The sequence below is a fragment of the Rhinoderma darwinii genome, chromosome 3, assembly GCF_050947455.1.
Source record: "Rhinoderma darwinii isolate aRhiDar2 chromosome 3, aRhiDar2.hap1, whole genome shotgun sequence".
Taxonomy (NCBI): Eukaryota; Metazoa; Chordata; class Amphibia; order Anura; family Rhinodermatidae; genus Rhinoderma; species Rhinoderma darwinii.
This window is the reverse complement of record NC_134689.1, coordinates 166,942,148-166,957,093: the sequence shown is the minus strand read 5'-3', so window position 1 is coordinate 166,957,093 and position 14,946 is coordinate 166,942,148. Positions and strand designations below refer to the sequence as shown.

Sequence of the window (14,946 nt, the reverse complement as noted above, 5' to 3'; positions counted from 1 at the left end):
ATGTCGTCTATGTTATAGAATGCACTATTTGCAAGCTAAAATACGTGGGGTGTACCATCAGGAAATTCAAACTCCGGGTTTTAGAACATCTAAGTTATATCAGGAACCCCAATTTTTTGAACATCTCAAACATTTCCAGACACTTTATTTCACAACATAACCGTTGTGTCAACTCATTTTGCTGCTATGCAGTGGAAAAAGTTAGAGGTACTGCAAGAGGGGGGAATATCAGACAACGCCTGTTAACGAGGGAAGCCTTCTGGATTTACAATTTGGAAACACGATTCCCACAGGGTTTGAATGTTAAGAAGGAACTCATGTTTCATTACTAAAATCATAAGTTACACACAAGTATTGATTTTTATCTCCACAAGACAATGTGAGTTTAACAACTATATGCTCTTCCCCACGGGAAGATTATTTATTATGGAGCTATATTGTGGCTCATCAATATTTTCAGTACCACCAATTGTGAACATAACATTTGTCATGAAATGGGTTGTGTTTTTCTTTCAATATCCCTGTGGTATTTTCGTTGAGATAAGTGGGCATATTATTTTGATATTCACCCACTCCAATTCAGGGACTCTTTCTAGTGATCTAGACCTTATAGATATTCACCACATACTTTTTTTTAGTGATAGTTCCCAACATATCCAGTACCATCTAGTATAGGGTGAGAGATTGGTAGTACATACTATTGGATCAGATATCTGGGGATATACCCGATTTATTACAGTTTACCATCACTTTCAGCACCATACATTGAGGACAGCGACATTAGTCACGGAACCCTCTCTCTCCGAATATCTTTCAGATACTCGTGTTGAGATGAATGGGTATAATACTGTGACAGCTAATCATTCCTTTTACGGGGATCTAATCAAGGGTTTAAATTTCTTGAGGTGTTTTCCTTATATAATGCTTTATTGTGACAGGTTAGAGAGTTTTCAGCACCATCTAGTATGGACAGAGACATTTGCAATCTGAGATATTGGCCTAATAATGTGTGATAATATTTGAACTATTGGAATTTATCATAATCTGATTGTTCCTGGGGATCATACATTATTATTTGAAATACACTCACTGATAATATTATGTTCTAGAATATAAATTATTTGATATAACACAGTGGTTGACTACGTAATTCATACTCAATATTCCTCACTATTAACATTTGTTAGGAGGTCCCTCCTATATGGAATAAAGTACTTGAAATATATTTAGTACCACACATTTTTGAACAGTACCATTAGTTATATGGGTTACTTATGTAATTCTTGATAGAATACATTAATGTCAGTTTCATTTAGTCGGGCAAGGACAACTATGACATCTAGATGTCCGAGCAACATTCCCTGTGTGGAGTATTTTTCCCGTGAGATACAATCCAGAATTATTGAATACCAGATCTAGTGTAGAATGAATTCTGTTTATTTTTTGATATTTACATCTATAGTTACATTTCATCAGAGGTAGCTAATATATACATATGTTTCATTTTCTTATTCTATATATTGTAGAATTTATTGTATAAAAACAGGTCCTTATGCATTGATATTCTGGATATGCAGTTTCAGGTTGCATTCTATCTTGCTTATAGATAAATCATGGGCATCGTGCTTTTTCCTCTCTGTGAGAATCGGTTTATATCTCCAGCAATGTCCTGTTGCGAATGTTGTCACACACCTAGGGATAAAGTATATTATACATAAGTACGTAATGCCAAATAGATATGGTACACAATGAGGGTTCTCCGACACTGTTTGACGTCATATAGATTTTCAGGAATAATTTTGGGAATACTCTTCTTTAATGTAGACTCAGAAAACATGTCTCTTTTTTGAAATAAATCAGTATAGGAAACATTGAGAATGATTTTGCATACATTCGGAACAAAACGCATGAATATTCTATACACCTGTTCAGACCTGGTTGTTTTTTCTGTTCAATTCCAATATAAAACTCATGGAAATAGATATAATTTTTTTTTTGGGATTATGAGATGAACTGAATTATATTTACAACATGTAATTATTATTACTATATAGTTTACATACTTTTATCTAGATCATATTTGTGTAAATCGATTTATATTTTACTTTAACGGGAACTACATTCCCGTTTTCTCTTTTTAATTGTATTTTCGATATGTTTTTGGATGCTTATATTATATATTTCAATACCTTATATATGTTGGAGAATGTTATACTTCTGACTGAGCTAAACCATTAATATGTGTTGTTGTTTTTAAATTCCGTATACTGAATTGATAACATCTGTGATATACGTTGTGAGAACTGTGGGGACTAAGTCGTCCTGACTGCTATACTTATTATCTAACCCAGTATACTATATGCTGTAGCTTTGAGTATCCCTGAACTGGTTTTAATACAGTTGTAATTTCTATATTCTTTTACCATCTGATGTGTTAACAGTACGGGTTCATAGAAAGGGTTTTCCTCTCTATGTTTAATATATACTTCCCGTATCTTATCCATATACAGGAGTATCTCACCTGAGAAGTTAATCAGCAGCTAGGGTTAACTATTCACCTGTTTTTCTTGCGTACTCATTGGTTACGCTTATTAAGCAGACAGGATGATGGTTGTCCTCACACTTCTTTGCCATGATTAAGAGCACAGGAGCTGCTCGAAACGCGTAGGCCAGGGCACACCGCCTACTCACAATTTTTCTGGGACTGCGTCTCCCTACGATTTTTAATCATACTACTTCAATAAAGATGGGAACAACGTTTCCTTTTTAACTCACAACTGGACTCAGCGCTGGATTACTTCCTTTGTTTTTTCCAATACATCTAATAGTATACATTAAAAATTAAGAGTTATTATGTATCATCACTCCACAGAGAATCACGTTTAAGAAAAGGTTATTTAATTTACACTTTTAAACCTTCTCTCTGTAGAAATACCCTCCTGGCTTTAGGATCATACACAGGGGCGTAACTAGGAAAGACTGGGCCCCATAGCAAACTCTTGACTGGGGGCCCCCCTCCCCTGGGTATCACACAATCCCCCCTTGTAGATAGTGCCTCCCTATAGATTCAGCCACACAGCGCCCCCTATAGATAGCACCATACACAGCCCACTGTAGATAGCACCATACACATCCCCCTGTAGATAACGCCATACAGCCCCCCTGTAGGTAACGCCATACAACCCCCTGTAGATAACGCCATACAACCCCCTGTAGATAACGCCATACAGCCCCCCTGTAGATAAGACCATACAACCCCCCTGTAGATAACGCCATACAACCCCCTCTAGATAACGCCATACAGACCCCCCTGTAGATTAGACCATACAGACCCCCCTGTAGATAACACCATACAGACCCCCTGTAGATAACACCATACAGTCCCCTCTAGATAACACCATATAGCCCCCCCTGTAGATTACGCTATACAGCCCCCTGTAGATAACACCATACAGCCCCCCCTGTAGATAATGCCATATAGACCCCCCCCACCCCCCCAAAAAATGGTCTATAGTTTGTCCTACAAAAGAGATGTATCCCCTATCCACAGGATAGGGGATACATGTGTGATCGCTGGCAGCGATAAGGAGAACAGGGGACCAAAAGTCCCCCGAAGTTCTCCATGACAAACCTCAGAGTTCCAGGGTCTGCGCAGTTCAATAAAAATGAAAGGAGCGCTGGTCACGCATGCGCACAAGCGCAACCTGTGCACAAGTCATTTCAATTGAGCTGCCGACAGACCCCGGAAGTCCGAGGTCTGTCATGGAGAATTTCGACGGACGTTCGTTCCGCCTTTCTCCTTATCGCTGGGCATCCCAGCGATTACACATGTATCCGCTATCCTGTGGATAGGGGATCCATGTCTTTTGTAGGAACAACCCCTTCAGTAGCGTCGCGCTGTAGCAGCCATAGCAGCTGCTAGCGGAGCCACCGGCCATGGGAAGGGGGGCCGTGCCGGCGGGTGGTACGGGCCCCCTCATGCTGCGGGCCCCGTAGCAGCCGCTACGGCTGCTATAGCGGTAGTTACGCCACTGATCATACAGATTGTATCTGCTTGTCAAATAGGTTACCCTTTTTTACTTTGAGTGTTGTTCGAATAAAAGTTTTGTTTCATCTGGCAGTATTAATAAAAGTGAATGTGGTAGGTGAAGAACGTTTCCAAGGTCCATGAAGAATAAGAAGGTTTACAGAAGCTGCATGGTGTCTTGGCCAATCTCAGATTATGGAGCAGATTTACTAAAACTGGGGTTTCAGTCTGGCCCCGCCCCTCCCATTAAGCACCCCCCAATTCTTTTAAAAGTGGCTTGAGCTCAAATTATTGAGCAATTAAAGCATGAGCCATAATTCGCTACTTTTTAATGCATGAAAACTGGCATACAGTCGTTCTTAAATTCCCCCTATAAACACTATTAAACCCTGCAATCACATGAACAATCACATACATAGTAGAGCTCCTCGGTCTTGGCAGAGCCGGATCTGCTGAGCCTGTGACTGCTGTTACAATAGAGGGCTGTATTCTACTGTAAGGGTACCCACATACGTGGCAGAATTGTGGCAGATTTTTTTCCACTTCTTACGTGCGGATTTTGCTACAGATTCACAGTGGATTTAACCCCTTCTACATTGGAAGGGTGAAATTCGCTTTGACCGTCCATAACAAAATGAGCATGCTGTGGTCTTTAAAATCTGCAGCATGCTCTGATTTCCGTGCGGAAAATGTTCAGCAGCATGTGGATGAGAGTTGTTCAAATCTCATCTACATAGTTGGCACTGTAATCTGAAGCTATTGTCATGCTTAGATAATGAATACGATTCAGCGATTGGACTGCTTGTTCCACTATAGCCTCTGATTGTGAAGGAGGAATACAATCCATCTTTAAATGTGTTGGTTATTTGATATTGAGATTAATTTTAATCATAGTCACATGACATAGAGTTGTAGAGAAAAGTCTAAATAATGTACGCTACTGGATAGTTTTGTATGGCAGCACCCTATTTAATTACAAGACCATCTAGAGATTGCATTTACACACAGCAATTTGCTGATATTACTATTTAATTTTTAGCACTTTGCTGATATTACTATTTCATTTTTAGCACTCACAATCACAATTTGGACAATCTATAGTAGTTGATTGCAAATTTTTACATAGCGGGATGATCATAATTGAAATGAGTCGAAAAGTCCTAAGGATTATCCAAGCATGTAAAGCCACCCTTAGGGTATGTGCACACACACTAATTACGTCCGTAATTGACGGACGTATTTCGGCCGCAAGTAGTGGACCGAACACAGTGCAGGGAGCCGGGATCCTAGCATCATACTTATGTACGATGCTAGGAGTCCCTGCCTCTCCGTGGAACTACTGTCCCGTACTGAAAACATGATTACAGTACGGGACAGTTGTCCTGCAGCGAGGCAGGGACTCCTAGCATCGTACATAAGTATGATGCTAGGAGCCCGGCTCCCTGCACTGTGTTCAGTCCGGGACTTGCGGCCGAAATACGTCCGTCAAATACGGACGTAATTAGTGTGTGTGCACATACCCTTACTGGGACTCAGGAAAGCAGTAATATGTCATGTAAAAAGAAAGAATAAAAAAGATGTAAAAATTTGCCCCGAAAAAAAAGCCTGCAAATAATACAAATGTCAAAATACACCATAAACCTACATTTAAATATTCAAAGCAAAATGGGCATCTAAATTTTGCATTTATTTTAGCGTGAATTACAAATAAGGAAATATCAATTAGAACAATTTTATTGTTTTTACTTTTTCAACATTCACCTCTAATAAAACTATAAGAGTTGAATAAAAAAAACAATCCTATATGTAAAAGAAAAATGATTTGTGCAGCCGAACAAAAAAATTCAATTAGTCTAACCAGTATGATGCGAAAAATCACGAACATTTGAATAATTATTTTTTTCTATTGTATTTCTTACGAATGAGAAAAAAAAATTCTACCAGGCCCTATTGGATGCCTTATGAATGGAAGTATCCTCCCCTAGAAGCATTGCTTCTAGAGGAGAATAGCTCTGCACATACGGTATCAGAAAGAGTCTTTATGGCAGCAAACGGAGGCCATATGGCTTTATACTATGGGGCTATAAGGCCTCCTTGCACTGCCTAACAACATCACTGATTATTTTCACTTACTGAAGACTGAACCAGCTGTAGCCAATCTACCGAATGCCAAAGGTGCTCTGGGCACTTGAGACTAATTGTGAGACTCTGGAGCGTAGTTAGGCTTTCCTCTCCTTGCTGCTGTAGCCTTGTATTTCAATACCCTGGCCAAGGCAGAATGGGTCTGTGGTCCAGTAATCTGTATTCTTCTGATGTTGTTTTTGTCGTCTTCCTTTTCTCAACCTTCGCATATGCGGGCATCATCAATATGTTTATCACAAAGGAACTTATCACTTTTTGTCTCCTTTATATCAGCTTGAATAGGGATCAACTCCTTATCCACCCTTTTGAGGAAATTCTGGAACTGGAATTCTGTTGGTCTGCCTTTTAGCTCTATCTTAGCTTTGCAAAGTTCTTCTTTTACGTGCAGATATTCCTTTTCTGTTTGCCCAAGTATCAAACCCATAAGGCATAGGGAGTGTCAAATATATGAGCATTTTTCTACTCCTGCATAAATTTCACATCAGCTTGGTATTGAGGTATATCCTTATAAAACTCCCTAGGTGAATGATTATAATCTTGATAGGACTGTGAAGAGTTTACTATCCAAAATAGTTTAACCTCTCTTTCAGAGAGTGACATGATCTTATTTTCTAGGGCCCGTGAGCCCATAACCATAACATAATCATGACAACTAGTCTTTCAAGTTACATTGTGAAAAAAACGCATTCCACATCCTCTCTATCTGCCGTCAATGCTGCTAAATCCATGAGGTCATACATAGTTTCTGGTGCCTCTGTGTTATCGTTCATATTAGACAGCTCAAAATCATGATCAGGTCAAAATACTAAGAGAAAGTCTGACAAAATTCTATATATTTAAAGAGACTCTGTCACCACATTATAAATGCCCTATCTCCTACATAAGGAGATGGGCGCTGTAATGTAGGTGACAGTAATGCTTTTTTATTCAGAAAAACTATCTATTTTTACCACTTTATGAGCAATTTTTCGCTTTATGCTAATGAGTTTCTTAATGCCCAAGTGGGCGTGTTTTTACTTTAGACCAAGTGGGCGTTGTACAGAGGAGTGTATGACACTGACCAATTAGTGTCATGCACTTCTCTCCATTCATTTAGTCAGCGCATAGTGACACTGCGTTGTTCGCTATGTGCTCTCTTATACTGACATATTAACGTTACTGAAGTGTTTAGACAGTGACTAGACATTCCTTCCAGACAGGACGGGATGTCTATTCACAATCCCTGCACTTTGTTAACGTTTGTTTGGTACTTACTGCAGAGCAAAGCATAATCTCGCGAGATTACGCTGTAAATGACAGGTTACAGCGAGATTACGCTTGCTCTGCTGTAAGCACCAAACAAACATTAACGAAGTGCAGGGATTGTGAACAGACATTCCGTCCTCTCTGGAAGGAATATCTATTCACTGTCTAAACACTTCAGTAACGTTAATATGTCAGTATAAGAGAGCACATCGTGAACAAACCAGTGTCACTATGCGCTGTCTAAATGAATGGAGAGAAGTGCATGACGCTGATTGGTCACTGATTGGTCAGCGTCATACACTACTCTGTACAACGCCCACTTGGTCTAAAGTAAAAACACGCCCACTTGGGCATTAAGAAGCTAATTAGCATAAAGCTAAAATCGCTCCTAATGTGGTGAAAATATATTGTTTTTCTAAATAAAAAGCATTACTGTCACCTACATTATAGCGCCCATCTCCTTATGTAGGAGATAGGCCACTTATAATGTGGTGACCGAGCCTCTTTTAGAACACTGATAGACACTACTATGTCTCCCGGACTAAGACCAGTCTCAGCACCATGCAAGTGTCCCATTTTGGCTCGGCTTTCATGATAGAGTTAAAATGTTACGGGATAATGGAAATAAAAATAAAAAAATGGAAAAACGTTTTGTTTTTTCCTTTTGCCATGGCCCTATGGGCGATGCCATTCTTTCAGCAGTTAGGAAAAACTGATATATGATCTAAAATGAGCCACTGCTATCTGAGGTCGCGTCCAGAAATTCTATAGTCTCTTCTAGATGATGTAAAAAATCTTAGGGATATCCTTGTCAAAGGACATTTTGTGCAACAAACCACTCTAAAATATTAGTTAGGTAATTTGATTCTGAGAAGAAATTACAGTTGTGGACACTGCATATTTTGCAGCCAACACAGTCATGGAAGGAACCTTAAATTTGGAGGCTTGACGATTGAGGTGGGTACGCCTCAATACCTGTAGAACCAAGTTTGTGGGGTATGCGGTCATGTGTCCCTGTAATCTCTTCTACCATCCGCCAGATGTTCAAGAGATTTGGTGAACATGTACAGTCATTGGTGACAAGGAAAGGCTCTCCATGTACGAAGACATGTTAATATATCAGGGGTATCTCGTTCATAAAACAACCTCGAACAGGGGGCAATAGACGTAACATTATGGTTCAAAGGAGGCAGAATTGATAGTATGGGTGGAAGCCCTAGGTCCATTAGGTCCTAATGACTGCAATGATCTAAGCAAATTTTTATGCAATTGTATATATCTTATATAGATGTAATTGTGTTAACCCTGTTCAAATATTAATGTACATTTTGTGCACTATGTATCAATATTGAATTATATGAATAAAGTTGCCTTGCTTGTATATAAGGGGGTGGTATCTCTTGAACGCAGAGGCCTTAAAAAAGTGTGACAGCACGCGAAACAACTACCTATACAACTGCCTATGCTAAATAAAAATGATATGAAAATGACTAAATGGTGATTGACGTGGATTATTCTCACTATACATGCACACTAATAAATCTGTCTATTACCCTGCAGGAAGGGGAAATCACATACCCTTTACAAGTAGTAAATGGTTTAAATATTCAGATAGTTCTATAGTACAGAAAGTCCTTTCTATTGCTTGCCCCAGGTCAACGAGGGCAGATAGAATGCTTTTCATTGTTCACAGTTTGGTTGATTTAAGAAATTTATATTTATTTGAGTTATTCTGCGAAAAAAGGGCATTTTTTTGTGCAACCAGGTCTTTAAGACTGAATGATATATAAAGGGTTGTAATCCAAATCTTCTACATAATTACACATTAATAAATACACAATCGGCATTTGCAATTTTAAACTGTATTAAAACAATACATAAACCTGTCAGACATGTCTGGTAAAATATGCAGCCTCGCGCTCACTGGAGAAGCTGCTATTCCTCTATGATACATATTAAGTGCTTTACTTATGCTTTAGGCAAAGATTGATTTTCATCATGATAGTAAACATTCCACATCGGAACCAAAGAGAAAGCATTTATCAGAACATTAAGCAATCATAAATTGTCTAGCGCACAAAATAGCTGTCTTATATAAAATTAGTAAAATAATGGCAAAGTACATTATATATATCTAGTAACCTATCTTAATGGCATTCCAGATTCAGAATCGTTTTCCTACTTTACTTACCATTATATATATAATATTGCTAAATATACTCAATGTTATTTATTAAAAGTTACTGACAATGTTGGAAAAATACCACGCTGGAGCAGAAAAGCAGCATTGTCATATAATGAATCTATTTTGGTGTATATTCTACAGGTTTAGCTCATATGGTTTGTGAAAATGGAAAAAAAAGCAATTAGGGCTGTCAATCCTTTTAAGAGATGAGTTGGGTGACATTTCAAGCTACCATAAGCATTTGTATACAAAATATGTGCATTTTAAGAGTCATTAAAAGTTATTTCAAGAACTCCTAATGGCATAGAGCTGAGAGCAATGTCTATAAACCATGGAACCTGACAGCTTGGAGAAAAAGCGCTGGGCTTGTTGTCAAGATGCCAGGATCTCTGCTGTGTCATAGTTAAATAAATCTGAAAAAGGAAAATTTGTAATTGTTGTGCTCTAGGTCTCACAGACATATCTGTGACATTGCTGTAAAATATTATTAGATGTTTGACATTTTGGCCAGTATTTTATCCATCCTATTTCCCTATGTTTTCTGTGTTTATGAGGACGTACACTGTAATATTTCTAATAATATATCCTAAAAATGATTAGATTTGATATAAAATCAAATTTATTCGTCTCTGGCGTTTATATAGCACTAACGTATTCCAGAGCTCTGTACAGAAATTGTCAGAACTCACTGTCCCCAGTGACGCTCATAATCTAAATTCCCTATCTGTATGTTTTTGGAGAATGGGAGGAAACCCACACAAACTCCATGCTAACGTTGCCCTTTGTCAGATTCAAACTCAGGACACCAGTGGAGCTAACCACTGTGCCACCGCGCTGCCTTAAAATGCTTTTTTGTTTATTTTAAATGTTTCCATAACCATTTTCCCTACAAAATAAACTATGTATACAAAAATGTGGGGAGTTTATGACTGCCAAGACTTTAACTGGGTCTCTGCTAGAACAAACCAAGTATACCGCCGATGGTCGCATGATTTTAAGTGCACCATCTAAATGTAATAAATATATTACCAGCCACTTGTTATCTATACATGGATGAAATCAACTTGGCCACTGGTAGAAATCAGAGTATTTTTTTAAATGCAAACATGTCATATTGGACAATATCTGAAAGTGGGGTGCCCCATAATTAGTACTGGGTCCTGTCATAATCAATATTCTTTATTAGGATCGAATTGTAGGTATAGTAAGTTGTCAACATTTTCTGATTCCTCCATGTTTGGTAAAATAATTGACACAAAGTGAATTCACAACACTACAGAGCAAAGAGTGAGCTAGGCACAGAATGAGCTTTCATGTTGAAAGTGCAAGGTATCACACTGAGGCCCTAAAATAGGATAACATCGGGAAACTGATATTGAACAATTTGAGGAATACTGTAAGGGTTTATTGGGCAGAGTAGAGACCACATCTTTTTTTTATTTCTGTTGGCAGAGCGGGGGTGCAGCCATGATTGACAGCTGTACCCCTGCGCCTGTTTGGGTGGGTCAGCTTCTAATTGTTCAACACTGTGTGGAAATTTACTTGGACCAGTGCCGTACTATTATGAGCCAACAGGTTCATTTAATCTTTAAAAGAAAAACGTTTTGAGACCTTTTGATGAAATCTTATTTCAGCCTTATGCACACACTAAAGCCTGTACGGTGGCAGATGGAGTCCCTACAGTTCCGGATTACTAGGCCATGTTTTGCCGTATGGTGCCTCCATCAGTAATTTCTGACAAATTCCGGATTCATACGAGCGTGTGCGTTTTGCGCGCGCAAAAGGTACATAACAGCTCCGTGTGTCAGCAGGGTATGATGCGTGGCTGCGTGATTTTCGCACAGCCACCATCATTATGACACTCAGTTTGTATGTTTGTAAACAGAAAAGCACGTGCTTTTCTGTTTACATTCATAGTTTTTACTGCTGTTGCGCGAATCATGCGCGTCACACGGAAGTGCTTCCGTGTGCTGTGCGTGATTTTCACGCACCCATTGACTTTAATGGGTGCGTTATGTGTGAAAAACACACAAATATAGGACATGTCGTGAGTTTTACGCAGCGGACACACGCTGCGTGAAACTCACAAACTGAACGGCCCCATTGACTAACATAGGTCCGTGCGAGGCGCGTTGCACGGACGTATATCACGTTCATCTGAATAAGCCCAAATAGTGTAGCTTCATGTCTACCTTCTCTTATTGGCTGGATTACTCCCACTTGTAAAGGCAACTCCCTGAAATATAAGAAATAGTTCGCCAAAACCAAACCTTCCCTTTTGAGACAGCTGCATTCTGATTTATATACAGTAGTCTAACTATCAAAGAGTATAATGAAAGTGATGATAAATTGTTGCAATAAGAAAATGCTAAAAGTGGGACACATTTAAAAGAAATACATTTAATTCACAAAAAGTTTGGGGCTGGACTGGATCAGGTACCTATAAAGAAATGAAGAAGAGGAGAAATGTAATAACCTAACTTGACCTCAATCACAAAGGCTCAATACCTGTGTAAATATTTATTCTGGAATTATGACGACAAGTTAATGTTGGGACATATTGACTTATACTTAAAATGACTGTCACTTGTCAATAGTGGGTATAACTCTGACACAAAATCTATTGCTTTTCAGATTACATAAATAGATAGCTGCACTTTTATTTTATTTCAATGCATTTCATTCAATATAAAATATGCTAAGCAAATTTTCAAATGAAGTGATGATCTGTTGAACTAGTGCAACAATAAAGGGAAACATTCTGATTTAAAGGGGTTGCATAAAATTACAAAAACGTTATCAACATAATCTTTATTTAGATAGCGCTAACATATTCTGCTGCACCTTACAATTCAGAAGGAACATGTACAAACAAAATCTGGCATTACACAGTGGCAAAACTGATTAACAATTCTGATAAGGGGAGTGAGAACCAGGGCTGATTCTAACTTTTAATGGCGCCCCCAGATCTTGATTGACATCCCCCGGTTGTTCTACATCCCTAGCAGCCTCCTCCAACTCCTGCAGATGTGCCATTCCCTTGTACTCCCCTGGCATGCGCAGTGCAATGATGAAGCTGGGCAGAATACATCTAGCTGCACGGTGCGTGCCCAAGGAGTACACGGCAATGGAGTATCCGAGAAAGTTGGAGGAGACTGGTAGTGATGTATAACAGCCAGGGAGATGTCAATCTGGCATGGAAAGGTGGGTTTGGAGGAAGGACTATGTGACTCTTCAGGATAACAGCACCAGCCTATGACCCTTTAATTAGTAATTAGCATATAGCATATAGTGTGCGCCGTTTCAAAGGTTGATTTTATAGATTTTGCTGCATCTGAAACAAAAATACAAGGGAATGTTTGGAAATATTATCAGGTCATGTATTACTGCATGGTGGCGGTTTAAGGGGTTAAAACTACCTGACAGGTTCCTATTAAAAATACAATTAATTAAAAAAAATCCATCTGCTCTGCAATTTTGTTATTATAAATATATAATATATAATTACAGCTCCAGAACCAAGCTCATACATGTATGCAGTACCAGAACCAAGCTCAATACATACAGTACCAGTACCAAGCTCAGTACATAAATACAGTACTAGAACAAAGTTCAGTACATAAATACAGCACCAGAACCGTCAGAGGAACAGATGAACGGAAAACCAAACGGAAACCATAGCTTCCGTTTGCATTACCATTGATTTTAATGGTAATGCTTCCGTTGCAAATGGTTTCCGTTTTCTCAGCGGAAACAATAGCGTAGTCGACTACACTATTGCTTCCGCTAAAAAAACAGCAGTACTAAGTGCAGACCATAATGAGAACCCAGTGTAGGAGTAAGCGGACCACAAGAAACATTAGCAGCTCCATAATTCAAACAATTCCAGTAGGAGCACGTAGATAGGAGATCTAAAACTATTAACAAGTATGGCGTGCCATATTTTTGCAAATTTATCCGGGCACCCATAAGCTTCATATGTGAGTTTGAAGAGAGGAAGATTGGAGTTAACCATTGTACTCCACGATTTTAATGTAGGGACCTTGGGGTATTTCCAATTTATGAGGATGGTTTTCTTTGCATAAACCAGCAAAAGAATAATAAGGGATCTAGAGGCTACAGTATTTATAAGTTTCTCCACCAAATGGCTTAGGCAGACTTTGGGATCTACTATGCAATGAAGTCCAACTTCAACCCCTTAAGGTCACAGACAATTTTGGCCTTGAGGACAGAACAATTTTTTTTATATTTCGCTCTTTGCATCCCGGCGCTTATAGCTTATTTTATTTTTTCAAAGTAGCTGTATGAGACTTTGTTTTTTGTGGGACAAGTTGTACTTTATGTAGGTGCCATTTTTTGGTACATTTACATTATTGTTTAATTTATATAAATCTTTATTTTTGCAAAAATGCAGAAAAAAAGCAATTCCGCTGAAGTTTCTTTTTTTGTTTGTTTTTACACCATACACCATACACCGATCATCATAAATAATGTTATACATTTGTTGAACAGGTTGTTCCGGTCACAGCGATACCAAAAATATGTATATTGTTTCATGTTTTGCAACTTATATTTTGTAAAGTATATTAATTGTAAAAAATGTGCATTTCTGCGTATTTTTTTTACATATTTTTTTTATTTAACGTTACTTATTTTTAAATTTATTTAAGTTTTTTTTTTTATTTCATAGAGGGATTTTTCATTTTTATTTATTAACTTTAATGCACTGGTATATACAGGGTGGGCCATTTATATGGATACACCTAAATAAAATGGGAATGGTTGGTGATATTAACTTCCTGTTTGTGGCACATTAGTATATGGGAGGGGGGAAACTTTTCAAGCTGGGTGTTGACCATGGCGGCCATTTTGAAGTCGGCCATTTTGTATCCAACTTTAGTTTTTTCAATGGGAAGAGGGTCATGTGACACATCAAACTTATCGAGAATTTCACAAGAAAAACAAGGGTGTGCTTGGTTTTAACGTTACTTTATTCTTTCATGAGTTATTTACAAGTTTCTGACCACTTATAAAATGTGTTCAAAGTGCTGCCCATTGTGTTGGATTGTCAATGCAACCCTCTTCTCCCACTCTTCACACACTGATAGCAACACCGCAGAAGAAATGCTAGCACAGGCTTCCAGTATCCGTAGTTTCAGTTGCTGCACATCTCGTATCTTCACAGCATAGACAATTGCCTTCAGATGACCCCAAAGATAAAAGTCTAATGGGGTCAGATCGGGAGACCTAGGGGGCCATTCAACTGGCCCACGACGACCAATCCACTTTCCAGGAAACTGTTCATCTAGGAATGCTCGGACCTGACACCCATAATGTGGTTGTGCAC

At 38.6% G+C, this 14,946-nt stretch overlaps 1 protein-coding gene across 4 annotated transcripts in view; it reads right to left on the bottom strand.

Moving 5' to 3' along the window:
- Nucleotides 1-14,946, bottom strand: part of TAFA2 (TAFA chemokine like family member 2) — a 343,128-nt gene that overhangs the window by 182,574 nt on the left and 145,608 nt on the right. The gene's annotated exons all lie outside the window — the stretch shown is intronic.